Below are 15502 nucleotides of genomic sequence, written 5' to 3'. Positions count from 1 at the left end.
CTTTACTGAAATATTATAAAGTATGCAATTATTAAAGTAAATAAATCAAAACGGGATAGAAGCCTAAGTAGACTCATGTTACAGCCTTTTTGAGTTCCCTTAAGTTGTCACGTTTGCTTAAGAAAAACATTGCTTTAAGTGTAAAATACAAGCCAGTATGACCTTCACTGCCAGCTGGAGGCAACAAAGCAGTATAATCCTAATTAACATTCTGCTCATTTATATATGCTTTTCTTAAAGAGAAACTTGTAACATCCACTAAGGCTTGATAAGAAGTGACAAATGAAGAAGAACAAATGAATCTCCTTCTCCAGAGAAAAATGAAAAATGTTTCGGAAAACTATCGATTGCTCCAGAGTACATTAAATTAGTTCCAAATGCATCTCTGCCAAATGGCAACAATGATTTTACTCAGCAATTCGGCAATATAACGTTACTGCATTTATTTTTTAAACACAAAACGATCACTCTCTGCCACAAAAGTTTTAATTGTAAAAAAAATCCTATCTGCCTTAAACCTCTTACATTGTCTAGGCCATACAAACATGTAACTTGAACTATTATGTTATACAAATTTAAGAGAATTAGTCAATGGCGTGCAGTTACTCATCCCTAAATGCTGGCACGCTAATGAAGAGCTTCATCGCTAAGGAAAATGTATCAATAAAAATACATTTGAAGACTGATTATATTCAAAGGATTTCACTTTTACAAAAATTCCAGGAATGGTTTCTTTGGTTGAGCTCAGCAGTTTTCTACATCTGATAGATGATATGAAAAGATACGCAGCTGCTGCATAACTGCTCCATGAACAGTTCCTTCTGTCAGTCTGCTATCAAGGAACTTGTCATGTTTGATTAAGCCTTGTTAAATGTTCACAAGTAGATGAGCTTTGAAAAGATAAATATTACAGAAGTGTTTTTCCCCTGCTCTTAAAATGAAATGGATTTTTTTTTTCTTTAAAATAATAAATAAGGAGCCCAGAGAAGTCCTGCTTGCTCCACTAAACGGCCTGCTCCCGTTGCTGGGCCATGTGTTTGCCACTTCTCATTCCAGGCAAAATTATCTCTCCACACGCAGAAAGCTCAGTGAACAGGTATTTATGTGCTCTGACAGCAAATTCAAGCTGTGTCTTATTATTGCATTAACAGCTCAGAACGTGCATCCTGATCCTTATTCACCACGTAACAGCACTGGCTTTACATACGATATCAGCCATAGCTGAATGTTGGTAGGATTAGATTACAGCAATATGGTCGTGTTTATAGAATCACAGAATCATTAAGGTTGGAAAAACTCTCCAAGATCACCTGGTCCAACCATCCCCCTACCACCAATGTCACCCACTAAACCATGTTCCTGAGCACCACGTCCAACCTTGCCTTGAACACCCCCAGAGACGGTGACTCCACCACCTCCCTGGGCAGCCCATCCCAATGGCGGACTGCTCTTTCTGAGAAGAAATGTCTCCTCATTTCCAAGACTCTGGGTCAGGCCTGAATGTAAATCCAGAAGACATGTTGATCATTTGAGACAGGCTTCACATGGGCAACATGAGAAGAGCAGGCAAGAGGCCAAGGCCTGCACTGTGCCGTCACGTGGACTCAGGTATTCGCCTCTCATCGGCATAAATGGCCCAGTGCTGTGTGTTACTCCTAAGACCAATTCGCTTATTCATGAGAAGTGTTGGCATCTCTGCTCCTGAAGAAAGGCAGGATCTGCAGGTAGGAAGGGTATGCTCACTCCTCAGATGGTAGGAACAACCACAGCGGGGCAGGTAGACCATGCCACATGGCAGGTAGACCACATGGCAGGTAGACTCTCACCACAGCCACCCTGACACAAGGAGGCATGCCAACAAGCCTGCCATGGTTTAGTCCTTTCCTCGCCCTGGCTATCAAAGCACAACACAAACACTGCCAATTAGGTCTTAATTTGAATGTAATTACAAGGGGCTTTCTGAATGCAGAATATACAGGATTTTGGTCCACATGTACGTAGACTGTGCATATATATGTACTGCTGAAACTGCAGGTTTGTGGCCACTTAAAACAGAAATCATTGACCAGGTGGCCAACATGCATCTGGGGTTGTTTTCCACAAGTCTATCATTTTCTAATGATTTTTTGCCTGAAAAGATGTGCTGTGTACAGACTTCAGCCGGCAACAAAATGTCACAATACTCGTCCACTGGATGTTTTCCCCAGCCACTATATATTTAAGGAAAATTTTCTTTCCATATTTATTGTGTTTCTCCCGAACAATTTACGCAATCCCTTTTTCTTCCTCCTTTGCCCCAGTAATGTGTTTCCCCAGAGTACTGCTGTTGCTGGCCTCGTACAAACTCAGATGTTCCATATTCATCAGAAAAGGAAGCAACATGAAGCACAAACATATTTCATGTGAAATTATGTAGAATACACTGTTTCAGCTGGTGTTGATTTACAGATTTAACAAAAGAGAAAAAAATCATATGCAGTTCTTAATATATTAGTTTGGAGCGGCTCTAGCCCCTCTGCAGCCAAACAGAGTGAATGCAAGCAATTATCTTGCAAACACCACTGTTTGATTCATTATAGTAGGCCCAAAGTATAGCATTTGGAAAAACCACTACTTTATAGAAAGCCAAAATGACTGGATTTTCCCCCATTATGAAATATTTTGAAGGATGTAGGCCTTGCTGAACTGTGGTAAAGCAAAACAGTACAAACAGAAAGCATTAAATCTCATTGCTTTGTGCATATTTAATGTAATTATTAAAAACAGGTTAAGTATGGTGCACGTGACCGATCTATTAGTATACCCTTCACCACATCTGAAAGGGCAAAAGGACACACCTTCCAAACAGATTGTCAGATGAGACATGCCTCTACAAGGGAAGAAAGTGTTAACAGCTCTAATACCTTCCTTCCTTTAAAGGGAGACTGCGATTCTATTTTCCACATGCAAAGTTGGAGCCATGGGACTATGGAAAGATAGGGATCTATTTATGCACACAAATAAACAGCCAAATTGGGCACTTTGTGCACCACGTCTATGTGAGATGACCTGAGAGCACTCTATCTACTTGTCTCATCACCATGCAGGCAGTGAGAAAGGAGGAGCAGGTGGTTTGCCCTGGGATTACTGTTCCACTCGTAATGCCAACATGACATAACCAGAGTGATTTCTGGCACTGAAGTGATGGACTAGCCTTCCAGCATGTACTACTCCGTACACAACCCCCATTCTTTTTTCTATTCTCACCCTTTGAGCACTAATATAAAACCTGAGTACAGCCTAAGTACATGCATTTTGTTTCTAATCCCAATTTCTAACCTCAAGTTCTTCAGATATTCTTCGTATCCACTTAAGAAAGCTCTCCTGGCAGTGGCATGAATTGCAATGTTGGCACCTCATGAATCTCACATGATGTGAGGAAAAAATCCTGGCCTAACTTAAGACAGCATGGTCAACAGAACCACATTATCACGTTCACATTCATCATTAAAATCCAGTTTTGGAAATCAACAGATTTCAAGAAGTTCTTGGATGTTCACTTGGAAATAGATACATTCCTAGTCCTTAAATTTGCCTGAAAAGTTGGGCACAGTGAAAGAAGTGCTACTGTCAGCCACTGCATGAGTTGTACAAACCAACCCAGATGATTTTGCACTGAAGAAGGTTAGGAATTATTCTCACAAGCCCTCCCACCAGTACAACTGAGTGGATAATAACCGCTGGTTATCAGCTGGTAACAAAATCTTGGTAGTATCAGTCACCACAGCTAAAATCATATGACATGACACCACGTTTTCACAAAACGGAGAATAATTCTGGTTGGAAGGGAGGTCTGGAGGTCATCTGGTCCAACCTTCATTCAAAGCAAGTCAGGTTGGTACTAGTTACGTAAGTGTAAATCTTAGGTTAAGTCACAAGTTGAGTCAAGGCTTGAGTATCTCTAACAATGGCGACTCCAGAGCTTCTCCAGGCCCCTATTCCATTTTTTGACTTATCATCATGGTGATTATTTTTTTCCAGTTGTATAATTAGACATTCCCGTGCAAAACGGACTCACTGCCTCTTGTCCTATCCCTGTGCACCTTGAGGTGGACTCTCCCTGTCTTTCCTACATTCGCTCATTTACATAGGTGCACCCAGCAGTAAGCCCCAAATAATTCTCCAAGTTGTATTTGTACAATATCTTTTGGAACTTGTGCATCATAAAGCTACTTTTAGCTTCTTCACAACACAGTCTTGTTCTGTTTCCACTGACCGAGCACCAAAATAGCACTTTAAGCTAGAAATTACACTTTCTACATCCTACTAAAAATAGATTAATTTCAGCTAGAGGAAAGTATAAATTAATTACCTCCTGAGCATCAGGAAACAATTAACAGCTTTCTATTATATCACTGTGATTTCTAAGCTATACAATTTTACACTTCTGCAGAAAAGGATGTGTGATTATCAAGAGAAGGATCTTTTCTGCAAGAAACGAAAGGAAATTGTTCTACTGCAGACAATTGGCACTATAAATAATGCTTTGCTAGTATCTTTTCAGAAGTCATTTCCTTTATTTGCGATCCTAACTTTGAGTGATGTGTTGGCCATTTGCTGTCAGATTCTCTTCCCAAAGTGGATCTGCGGAAGTGTTGGACTCTCGTTCCTCAGACAAGCTCTCACAACGTCAGCTTCCTGTGAATATTCTTGCAGTGCTCATTTGAATTAAATTAAAAATCCTTGTCTTTATGAACCATGTTGTAATTATGCCTCGAGTTTGGTTTGCCTGCTACATCAGAGCAGAGAACGGCTTGTGAAAACACAAAGGAATACGCAGGCCTGCTGTAAGCAGCCCCGGTGCTTTGAAGACACGAGTAACAATGTGAAGGAGGAACGCTTCTTTTAACTGCTGCCAATAAACGCATTTGGCCCAATATGCAAGAAAGTGGTGCAAACACAGAGCCAGCAGATTGTACAACAATTCAGCTGAAAAATAATGGGAACATTATGGCAATATACCAGTTTTGGCTGTAGCTCTTAGTGAGAGAAGCAGTGAAATAAACACACAGAAAACCCAATGACTCAAGGTGAAAGACCTTTGTGCTAGATGGCAGCTGTGCTACTGAAGGATGGGAGAATCTCCCCAAGCCAAGTAGATTTTATAAGATCCATAAAATATAAATATTATAGTGTTAGTCTGCTTACAAGCAGAACTTTGGTCTCTGCAGACTCCTTCTGCAATGCACCTCTAGGACAGCTACAACTCTCCCCCAGAAAGTTCAAATTCTCCTCCAAGCTCTCCTTCCCTATTATCTTATACCTCAAGGCTTGTTCTGTGCTCTGCCCTCGACAAATATTGTCTTGTCTGGCTCTTATCTGGCTGGAATGCCCTTGGAAAGATAATTTCCTCAGCTCTTCATCTCAATCATATTGCCCATTTCCCGGATTCCTTGCACTGCCTCCTCGTCCTCTTCTGTCACATCAAACATTATATTACTGTGCTTATCTTCACTTTCAAACTCCCACCTTTGCTATCACCATCTCTCAGGCACTGTTGGCTTTTGCCCTGACTGGCCATCTAGTTCCAGCTTTGCCATTACATTTTAAACCTTCAACCAAGCAGCTTTGTGCCTGTTGCCTCAATACATAGGAGACACCTACACCCAAACATCCACAGAGCTATCTGGATGTAGTCCCACAAATCCTGCCCAGCATTGCTGTCATCTCCACCAAAAACCTTGACAACTAAGCAGGTGGCGTGCCGAAGCTGCACTTCTATCACAATGACCAGCACTGATTCAAAACAATCATGTTGTCTTCTGTGCCTGTATTCATTTGCTATCTCTTTGTTTTAGACTTGGACTATAGGGAATTTGGGAGCAAGGGCATCTTTCCACCTGCTGTACAGTGCCTTGCAATGCTCTGGGATGTGATCTTGGGGATTCCCATTATAAAAGGGTTCTTTATTCTTTGTATTACTGAAAGCCAGCAGCATGTGGCTTTGGGCAGCCCACTGCTGAGACAGGCCAAAAGGTACATTATCCATCCAGCCTGCAGCGTATCATGCCCACGGGATGGCTGTCAGCTGCAGCCTAATGTCTGAAGTATACGGATCAGGTATGAAATCTCTCATGTGCAGCAGAAGTTCTGACAAACCAGCTGGAGAACCTGAGACTACACAGTCTTGAAGCACATTAACATTTTAAGTTTCAATTGTAAGAGAGGGCTTCTACCAGAGACTGCACAGTTGTTGCTTTTTTGTCTGTATAAAGATAGCAAAATACAGTCCCACTGTGATTTCAGGTACTTCTCCAGGTTCTTTTGGAAATGAAAGTTCTGTGCAGCCTCCCAGGCTGGTGGGTTGCAAGCTTGCTCTGCCCCATAACCCATGTGAGTGTCCCATGGGCTCCCAGTCCTACCAGAGCAGCATTCCAGCTCTGGGCCCAGAACTGAAGCTATGCTCTAACAGGCAGATGGATCCTTCTAACATCTCTGCCACCAAAAGGAGAAGGCCTTATTCCTCTTTATTCTTCCTCTTTGCTCTTTATTTCTCCACCATTTATCATTATTGCACAGTCCCGATCTGTCCCTTGTGCTGGCTCTGGCCCTCTCTGTAAATCATTTCAACCCACTAACCAGGCAGGAAACGATCTTTGCTCCTTGTTCAGTCACTTTTCTTCCAAGCCATTAAGTTAAATGAACTCAGGAAGAGGTTTGATGAGTTCTGGAGATGGCACAAGGTAATTAGAAGACATACAGCCGGGGAAGAACAGAACAAAAGGGTGAAAGGGTCCCCTGGTCTGGCACAGCTATATCGTGGTGCAACCCCATGAGAAGTCTATTGGACTGTGGGGTCTCTGGAGTTCCTCACCCCTGCCCCCAGGCCAGCTGACCTTTCTCCTTGCACTGACACCACTTAAACTGGCTGAGCTCCCCAGACTGCTCACCATGGGGTGAGATAAGCACTAGAGCAGGTCCACCAGTGAAGCAGGAGCCCAGCTCCCCTACCCTTTCCTGCAGCAGCAGCTAGACACACCAGTAAACACTGCTGTAGGATCCACAGCATGACTGATAGCCTCTGGTGCTCCACGTAACCCAGAAAGCTCTCCTCTGCCTGCAAATCCCTCTGCCATAGCTGTGGTACCCCATGTAATCACCCACACTGCTGCAAGGAAATGAAGAATTATGGCCTCACTATGCCAAAACCAGTTTCTATGTTTGCTCTGAATTAGCAAGCACAATCAGGCATATTTTTTAATTATTTGTAAATGCACCTTTGAGATCTGAATGCATTTACTGGATTGAGGCACTCATAAGAAACAAACGACGAAGACTGTAAAATTACAGGGCTGGTAATTAAGATGGAGGTTGCACTCTGCAGCAGTGCTGTCACACAGGTAGCACTGCGGTGTGCTGGCCATATAAACTGCACAGCCCAAATTTCAAAACGTCTGAAATGCACGTCAGTGTTTGCCCCTGTTCGTGCACTACACCCTGACAGAAGCCCAGAAGGAAAGGTAAAAACCTTGAACAAGAAGTAAACAGGCATTTGCTGGGCCTATCCGGTAACACGTGCATCAAGCATTTAAACCAGCCTTATTTTTAGCGTCTTCTATTGAAGTCGGAAGTTTTGAGGTGGGAATCAAGCATATATCTGACCCACGTTGTGTGTAGGAAAATTAAGCACTGAGAGGGTGGCCAAGCAAACCCAGCAGCGGCTGCTGCCCTGTGCCACGCATCCCTGACCACGCGTTTCTGTCTGACTCCCTCACTGGCACCGGTCTGACCGCATGCCGGGCCTGTTAAGAGAGTTAAACTTCTCTCGCTTGGCTTCAGCTGAAGTAGTTCCCTGAACTTCTGATCCCGTGAACGTCACTGAGAAGTGCAAGGGAAGCGATAAGAGCAGGGCAGCAGCAGCCTGCAGTTAGATCTGCTGTATCAGAAAACCACAGCCTTAAACCGTAGCGGAATGAAACGGTATAAGCCTGTTCCCCTGCCTGTACTTCTCCATAAAGGGCTTTTTTGTGGTCATGTGGTAAATCGGTTTGTAAAACTGACCCAACTGAAATATCACCCACCAGAAAGCCCTGCTGATCACTGCCTTGGTGCGGGTCACCCTGTGGTGATGGTCCAGAGATGCTTAAGCCAAAGGAAAGGAAGCACGAAGCAGGGAACCAGCAGGTAGAAAGAAATAAGATAAAGAGGGGACCCCTGCTTTCATTGGCAATACCAGCTTGAAATTTTAGCCTTCCAAAGTCTTTGCCTCTCTCCACATCTGTAGCTGCAGGCACACCTGGCTCCCTGCAGAGCTGTGCCATGAATCAGGGCCTAGCTGAGGCACAGAGAAATAGGTGTCACCAGAAGCAGAGCTGCTGGTTACTGCTGCCTGAGGAGGCTCCTCTGACCTCACAGGCTTTGCCAGAGCCTGAGTGAGCCTGTGGGTTACCCTTTCTCTGTGCTCCCACACTACTTGTTCTCTCTCTATGCATCAGCATTTTCCAGAAATGAAGGAGCATGGCTGTACATTGTTATCACAGAATTGTAGGGGTTGGAAGGGACCTCCAGAGATCACCGGGTCCAACCCCCCTGCCAAAGTAGGTTCCTTAGACCAGGCTGCCCAGGTAGGCATCCAGATGGGCCTTGAATATCTCCAGAGAAGGAGACTTCACAACCTCCCTGGGCAGCCTGTTCCAGTGCTCCATCACCCTCACCGTGAAGTTCTTTCACATGTTGGTGCAGAGCTTCCTGTGCTCCATTTTATGGACATTGCCCCTAAATATACTTCCACTATATATTATATCATACTTCTACTCCCAGTGTAGAGCACGCTCCTGGCACTGCAGGTTTAAATAAACTAGCTTTCTTTAACCCTAAAATCATTGTTATTCTTCCTGTTGCAAGGAACAAAGGCATGTTCACAATACAGCCATTTCTCCTTAAGGCCATGAGAAAAACGTGAGGTTCAAGACAAAAGTCAAATCCCCAAACCATTACCAAAAAAAAAAAAAAAAAAAAAAAAAAAAACCGTTGATATTTACAAAATTGATTTAAAAATCATTCTCAGCTGTCCTTCTGCTAGCTGGCTGAGGCAAACTGCCTTCATAAAGCTGTCTCACCATTCTCTTTGTGGTACTAATAGTTGTAGTCAAACCATTGTAAGTAAGGATCCTTGTGACATTATGCCTAAACAAGTTTAAGCTGTATTTAAATCCAGTGATTTACACATTAAAATTATTTAAAATATGTGGTTTATATGTCTTGCTCTTGGTTAAGGAAGAAAAGTAAAGAGCCATGGCTATCATGAAGCATGTGCTTCACCCAGTGAATGCCTGTGGTTCTGCTGAGATTTCCAGCTTTGTAGCTCCTGTCATTATTTTAGCACTTCAATGCACTTTCTCTTTAGAGATTGTTTCTGTACTTTGTTTTCTGTGGCATTTTTATGGAGTGTATTCTTCTTTCAAGCCCAGGTACAAGTACCAAGCCTGCTTATTTTTTGTTTTTTCTTACCACAACTTTCGTTCCCTTTGCCACTTCATCAGTTTAAACCTCTTCCCACAAAAGTTCGAGTAAATCACTGTATTCAAGCCGTGCCTTCAGCACAGAAAAAAGTTATCTTCGAGTCAGCAAAAGTGCTCACACAAACGTGATGCCAGGAAGAAGGAGGCAAAAAGAGCTAACCACAATGCAAGGGTGACAAATATAAAAAACAAGAGTAACTGGCAAGAAAGAGAGAAGGGTCTGGCTTTTCAGGAGGGACTATCAATTTCTGAGAGCAGACCCTAACCTTTTGGTACCACCCAGGCCAGCACGCAGTGCCTGGATGCTTGGCTATGGGGATACAGAAGGCAACGCCAGGATCTCAGCTGGATTGTGAAGAAGCTAACTTTTGTTGCTGTGACAGCACCCTTCAAGTCCTTAAATTTTACATCAAAGAAAGCACGGAAATTCTAAAATGCTTACAATTCAAAAAGTACTGGCATCTATAGATAAAAGAAATACCTCCGTTAACTTGAGATGCACAGGTTGCTGCCTACAGTTAACCACGAGGGAAAGAAAGCTGGCTGACCTCCCTCCTGGTTTCAGCCTGGGCTCTCACCCAGTATTTTTCTCTGCATTTTGGGTTCCATGTCTGCTGCATGAAACTGCCACCAGCTGTGGCCAAGATTTGTGTTGCAAGGGCTTTATCTTCCCTCTGAGCACACAGTGCCTGCCCCTGCAGGGACTTGATAAATAGCTTGAATTCCTAGGCGCTATCAGTACACAAATAGTAAATAATAACACCAAGCGATAGGAGCTCTTCTCTGTCACGCTGCCAGCCTATGGCCACTGCCCCCACAGGAGCAGGGGTTGTGTAATAAGTGCAGGATACAGCAAAGCCGGGTTGCCTGTGGCATATTAATCCTGCCCTCCCTGCATCAATATCAGAGCAGTTTCCTTTACCTGTTCATAGGCAGCGCCTCTAATCTAAAATAAATCCAACCTACTCTTGCACATGGTTCAAATACAGTACCCTTTGCTTGCCTGCTAATCTCTGACAATTTGAGACAAAAGTTAATGATTCACTCCACCTGGAATGGAATACATAAAATATACAGCAGCAGCCACTCTTACAACATCCGCCTTTCTGTGGACATAGAGCAAGAGATCGCTGTTTGCACATGCATTGTTAACTGCTTTAACTCTGAGCTGTGCTCCAGGAGAGCTGCTGACTGGAGTGGCTCAATTATCAAAAGAGCTTAAGGGAAAGACCTGAGCAAATGAAAGCCTTACGCCTGGATTTCCAGAAATGCTGAACAACCAAAAATTTTACTGGAGAACATGAGTAATGGAGATTCCTGGCACTTGAACCATATGTATATACATATATCATATCTGTATATATATACATGCATATATAAGCATGCACACATGCTTGTATATATATATACACCCCATATATATTTATTTATATATATGGAGCCTATCATCAAAATTAGTACAAATGGGCAAGCTTTCAAAGACATAAGAAGGTGCATCATGTATCAAAGATTCTAGAAAAAAAAAAACAAAAAAAACATCCATTTGAAAAATAACATTCTGTTTATAAAATTGCAATTAATTTACATTAGGTAAAATGTATAATTAAAAGTGTGATAACACAGAGATAGCAGGAAACTTCTTGGTGTCAGAGCACTTAATTTCTCAACCTTCCTGACCTTCACTTTGAAACCTTTTCTTTCAGCGTATTGCTCTGGTGGAGTTTCACGGAGAAGACTGCCAATCTTTTGGTTGCTTGATTTTTGGAAAACAAATTAACGAAGGTGAAGTCATTTGGGCAGAAAGCTCCGAAGCACTTCATTCCACAAAGATCTGATGATATAACCTCCTGTGTCCTATCTGTCCTCAAGTCAGCAGACATGAGCCTTCTCGAGTGAGACAAATTAAAAATATTTGTTAGGGTTAATTTTGAGGCCAATCATTAAGCTCTTTGCTAATGGAAATGCAGCTACCAGTGGAGAACTAAGGTAGCTGCAGGAACATGGTGCAGGTGGTAGGAAAGCACATACAACATTGGATTGGCTTAGGCAGATCAGATAATCTAATCTTAATTAATTCTGTCTCTAAAAATGCCATATAAGTTTGTTTAGTATCTGAAGACCGGTCTGGACCTGACTGTAGAGGAAGTGACCTCTAGGCAATTCTGTGTTAAATCCTTACGTTCCTTTTAGTGCACAAGACCACACAGTTGCAGATGTCCATCGCTACAGTGTTGATATAGTTACGAGCACAGTGACAGCATTAAATAAATTGTGTAGCTATATGATTAATACTGATATGATTCATTTCTATGTTATAGCAATATATTAAAGGCATGGTTCTCTTGATTGCATTTCTCTTACTGCTATGCACCATGGGTGTTTTGCATCTTTGAAAGCCAATGAACTTTTGAACCCTTCTGGAGTGAAAAAGGTTGACTATTTATTGCTCAGAATAAGAAAAAAAAATATATGGACCTGTAGGCGCTATCATACTGGAGAAGTTAATGACTGTGAAAGTCATGCACTCCAATTTATTAAGAAGTTTTCTTAAAGTGATAATCTTCCTGAAGCAGGATCCTTGGAAGACCAGTGAAAACTGGTTCTGGCTTTTCTCAGCTTCAAAATTTACAGCTCTTTACCACGTAAAACCTCTTCTGTAAAGTGGAAGTCCTATACAAATTTTGATAATAAGGCAAACAAATCTCTGTTAAACCATTATCTTACATTTTCTCTTTCCAGGAAGAATGTAAGAAAAAAAGATTTAAAAGCATACTTTACTTCACACTTCCCTAACCAAAACCAAAGGAGATGACAGACTATAAGTGTTGCTCACAGAAAGTCACTGGCTCATTTTAAAAGTTTCCAAATTATTTACTAAACCATTTAACAGAAGTGTGAATTGGGAAAGGTGTTGCTTCTCATACAGGCTGGTATCCAAAAATCTGCAGAGAAGAAACATTAAATGTCATTAAAGTTACACCTACTTCAGAGACCTGCACCATACATACAATGGCAATTTCTGGTATAAATAAATAAATAAATAGAATTTTTTTAAAAAGTGCCCTTTTAGTATTGCTGTTTGGTCAACCGAAGCCTAAAGACACCCTGAGAATGACTAGGCACATTTTCTGTGAGAAACGAGGGACTCTTGGAAGAAAACAGATTTCAGTGACAATCTGGCATCGAGAAGCAATTAGCAGATGAGTGAGATATCAGACAACCCTGACTTGTAAGACAGGCAGCCAGCAAGTATATCAAAACATGCCTGTTGAAACTGCTCTTGGTTGCCAGCTGTAACCAAGTTAATGCTCAAACTCCAACAGCGAGACTTTAATCCTTCCGCCGACCAGTGCTGCAGTGGGCACAACGTGTTGCCTTCTGCTGGGAGGGAAATGAACGGGGAATTGCCCTGCTTCAGATAAAATTCCTCCTGACTTCAGTAGTGCCGCTGCACGTCCCAGCTGTTACACGTCTGTGACCAGCCAAAGTACCAGGGCTGTGATGCTTCCCCTCACGCACACCCATTGAGAATCTCCGGGACATTCACTCCCTGGAGCTGCACCCAGGCAGGTGTCTGAAGGCAGGGACTCAGTGGGGTGGAGGCTTCCAGGGCCCCATGCTCCTTCTGAGCACAAGTTTCTGCAGGGAAGAGGTCCATACGGGTCACTTGTAAACTCTGGAGGACATCTTCATTGCAGCCATCCTCAAAAGAATGAGCTCACCACTGAATAGCTGAAGGGTTTTCGAAAACACAGCAGAATAGGGACAAAAACTGATTTGGGTCTGTTGGAGCTCTCAAACCTGCCACAGCGGTTTGTCCCCTTGTAGGATCATCACGGCCTGGAGAGCCCTCAGCTGGATCATGCCCATCCCATTTCTTGCCTTTTTCTTCCTGGTCTTCTGCAGGGCAGCAAGAAGCTCCCAGAGGGTCTCTCCTGAAGTGCCGCACTGCTGAGATCAGGGAGTCTTCAGCTTTGTTTCGCAGCCATCTGCCCAACAATTAAAAGGCCTGCCAAGAGCCAAGCTTCAGAAGTCCTCACTTTTTAAAAAATGTTCCCAAAAGGAAGAGTTGGTTAGGTATTTGCTTAGCCAGATACTGCCTTTAGAGGCAGAGGACCCTACTGGATATTAAAATGTATTAGATTAGCTAACATGCAGCTCAGGGTCCTGCTCATTTTCCCATAAATGACATCACCAGGATTTACACCACAGCCTCATCTCCCACAAACTGCTAATGACCAAAGCTGGTGCATGAAAGCCTCGTGCCAGCACCAGGCATGGCTACAACACCTTCAGCCTGCGCTGCACAAAGAAATCCCAGCCGGGGAGGGACAGACACACAGAGAACAGACCACGGGAATGGGGCAGCACGTGAGGCCAGGGCAATAGGAACGTTGTAAGGAATTTTAATCAAGCAGCTACCATAAGCCTCTGGGTTTGGACACACGCTGTTTGGTCTACTGCAAGAGCACTTTAAATACCGACGTTTTCTTGGTTTTGTGTAAGCAACACCGTGCTCGCAGTTTCATCTTACACTTTTACTCCAAAGTTACGCGTTCATCTTGCAGCACTAGCACTTGCCCGTGTGCACTTTCACCCAAATACACACATGGTCACCTGTCCCACCGCATCACTCCCGCTCAGGGCTTAGCTAGCATGTGCAAGCATCACTAAGAATAGAGTACAGTATGTTTCCTTGAGTGCATGTGCGTGTTGGTTTTCTAGCATCTGTTTGTCTGCCCCAGAGGCTTCAGAGACAGCCTGTCTTTGATCCTGAAAACCTCCCATGTTTTCATTTGTCATCAACAATTACACCCTTATTTTGGACAGGAAAAGGCGAATTTTAAGACATGGTCAGCTAAGACTCGTCTACCAGCCAGTTTTCTCTTATATTTTGCAGCTTTTATTGTCTGGAAAACTGAAGAAAACCAACCCTTTGTACAGAGCATCCCAACAGAGGAACAGAACCAGAATTAGGGGAAGAGAGATGATTTAGGGTGCATTTTCTCAAGACAGCTCCAGCCGATCCTACAGCTCGGTCCTGACAGAATGGGAGATCCTGCTTCTTCTCCACCACCTCCTCTCCTTCCTCCTGGCTCCACATTCCCACCACCTATCTTCTGTGGATGTTGGCAGCCACCAGATCAGCAAACTAGCCTGCCTGCCAGGTGGCCACCTCAGATCCGCCCCTGGAAAGGTGTGAGAAGTATGGGAGCTGGCGGCATGTGGGAGGTGGGACTGCAGAGCCAGGAGTGGGCAGCAGGAAGAGGGAAAGGGGGAGAGCAGATCTCCCCTTTTGGCAGCGGCGCGTGGGATGAGCTGCTCACAAAACCACAATCCAAGGAGACTTCCTACGGACTTTTGAAGCAATGGCCACAGGTAACTTCATGGCTTGGGGAATAATTGTTTCTGTAGATTATCCTGCCCAAAAATAGCCCCGTGGTTTATTACTGTAATAAATATGGTGACAAATGACATCCTTGATTGTGATGCTAATGAGCTGATTGTAGGAGCCAGATTTGTTGCAGTTCCTCAGTCTTCTCCTTAGGGGAAGATTGCAAAGCTTCTGCTTTTGTATTTAACTACAAGAAACATAGAAGGACTTAAGCTGACCTTAATAGAAGTGGATTTTTGTTTTAAAACTGAATAGTCAACATTTAATGAGATAAATTAGAAACAGCAGGATTCTTATCAGGCACCTTGACAAACAACTCAGCACTAAGTCCACCCTGCAGAGCCTGCATGCCGGTACATCCTTTCACCCAAGGTTTCATTTCAAGCTACTTTCATGAAAAATGTGAAGCTTGGAGCAGGCTCTGGTGTGTACTGGAGCCAGACCACAAACCTGCTTACTGCCTGGCCATGGGCATCACTGGTGTGCATCACAGGGTGCCATGTAGATGCCACCAGCAACATCAGTGTCTGCGCTAGGAGCAAGGAGCTAGGTGCAAGGAGCACCTTCCTAATCAAGCAGCGTTTCTATCATTTTGCAGTGTTTGTCT

At 43.4% G+C, this 15502-nt stretch overlaps 1 protein-coding gene across 1 annotated transcript in view; it reads right to left on the bottom strand.

Moving 5' to 3' along the window:
* DEPTOR (DEP domain containing MTOR interacting protein) overlaps nt 1-15502 on the bottom strand; it is a 76648-nt gene that overhangs the window by 59548 nt on the left and 1598 nt on the right. The window lies entirely within an intron of this gene.

Source organism: Oxyura jamaicensis, chromosome 2 (genome assembly GCF_011077185.1).
Source record: "Oxyura jamaicensis isolate SHBP4307 breed ruddy duck chromosome 2, BPBGC_Ojam_1.0, whole genome shotgun sequence".
Lineage (NCBI taxonomy): Eukaryota > Metazoa > Chordata > Aves > Anseriformes > Anatidae > Oxyura > Oxyura jamaicensis.
The sequence above is the reverse complement of the archived record's forward strand: the minus strand, read 5'-3'. Positions and strand labels throughout refer to the sequence as shown.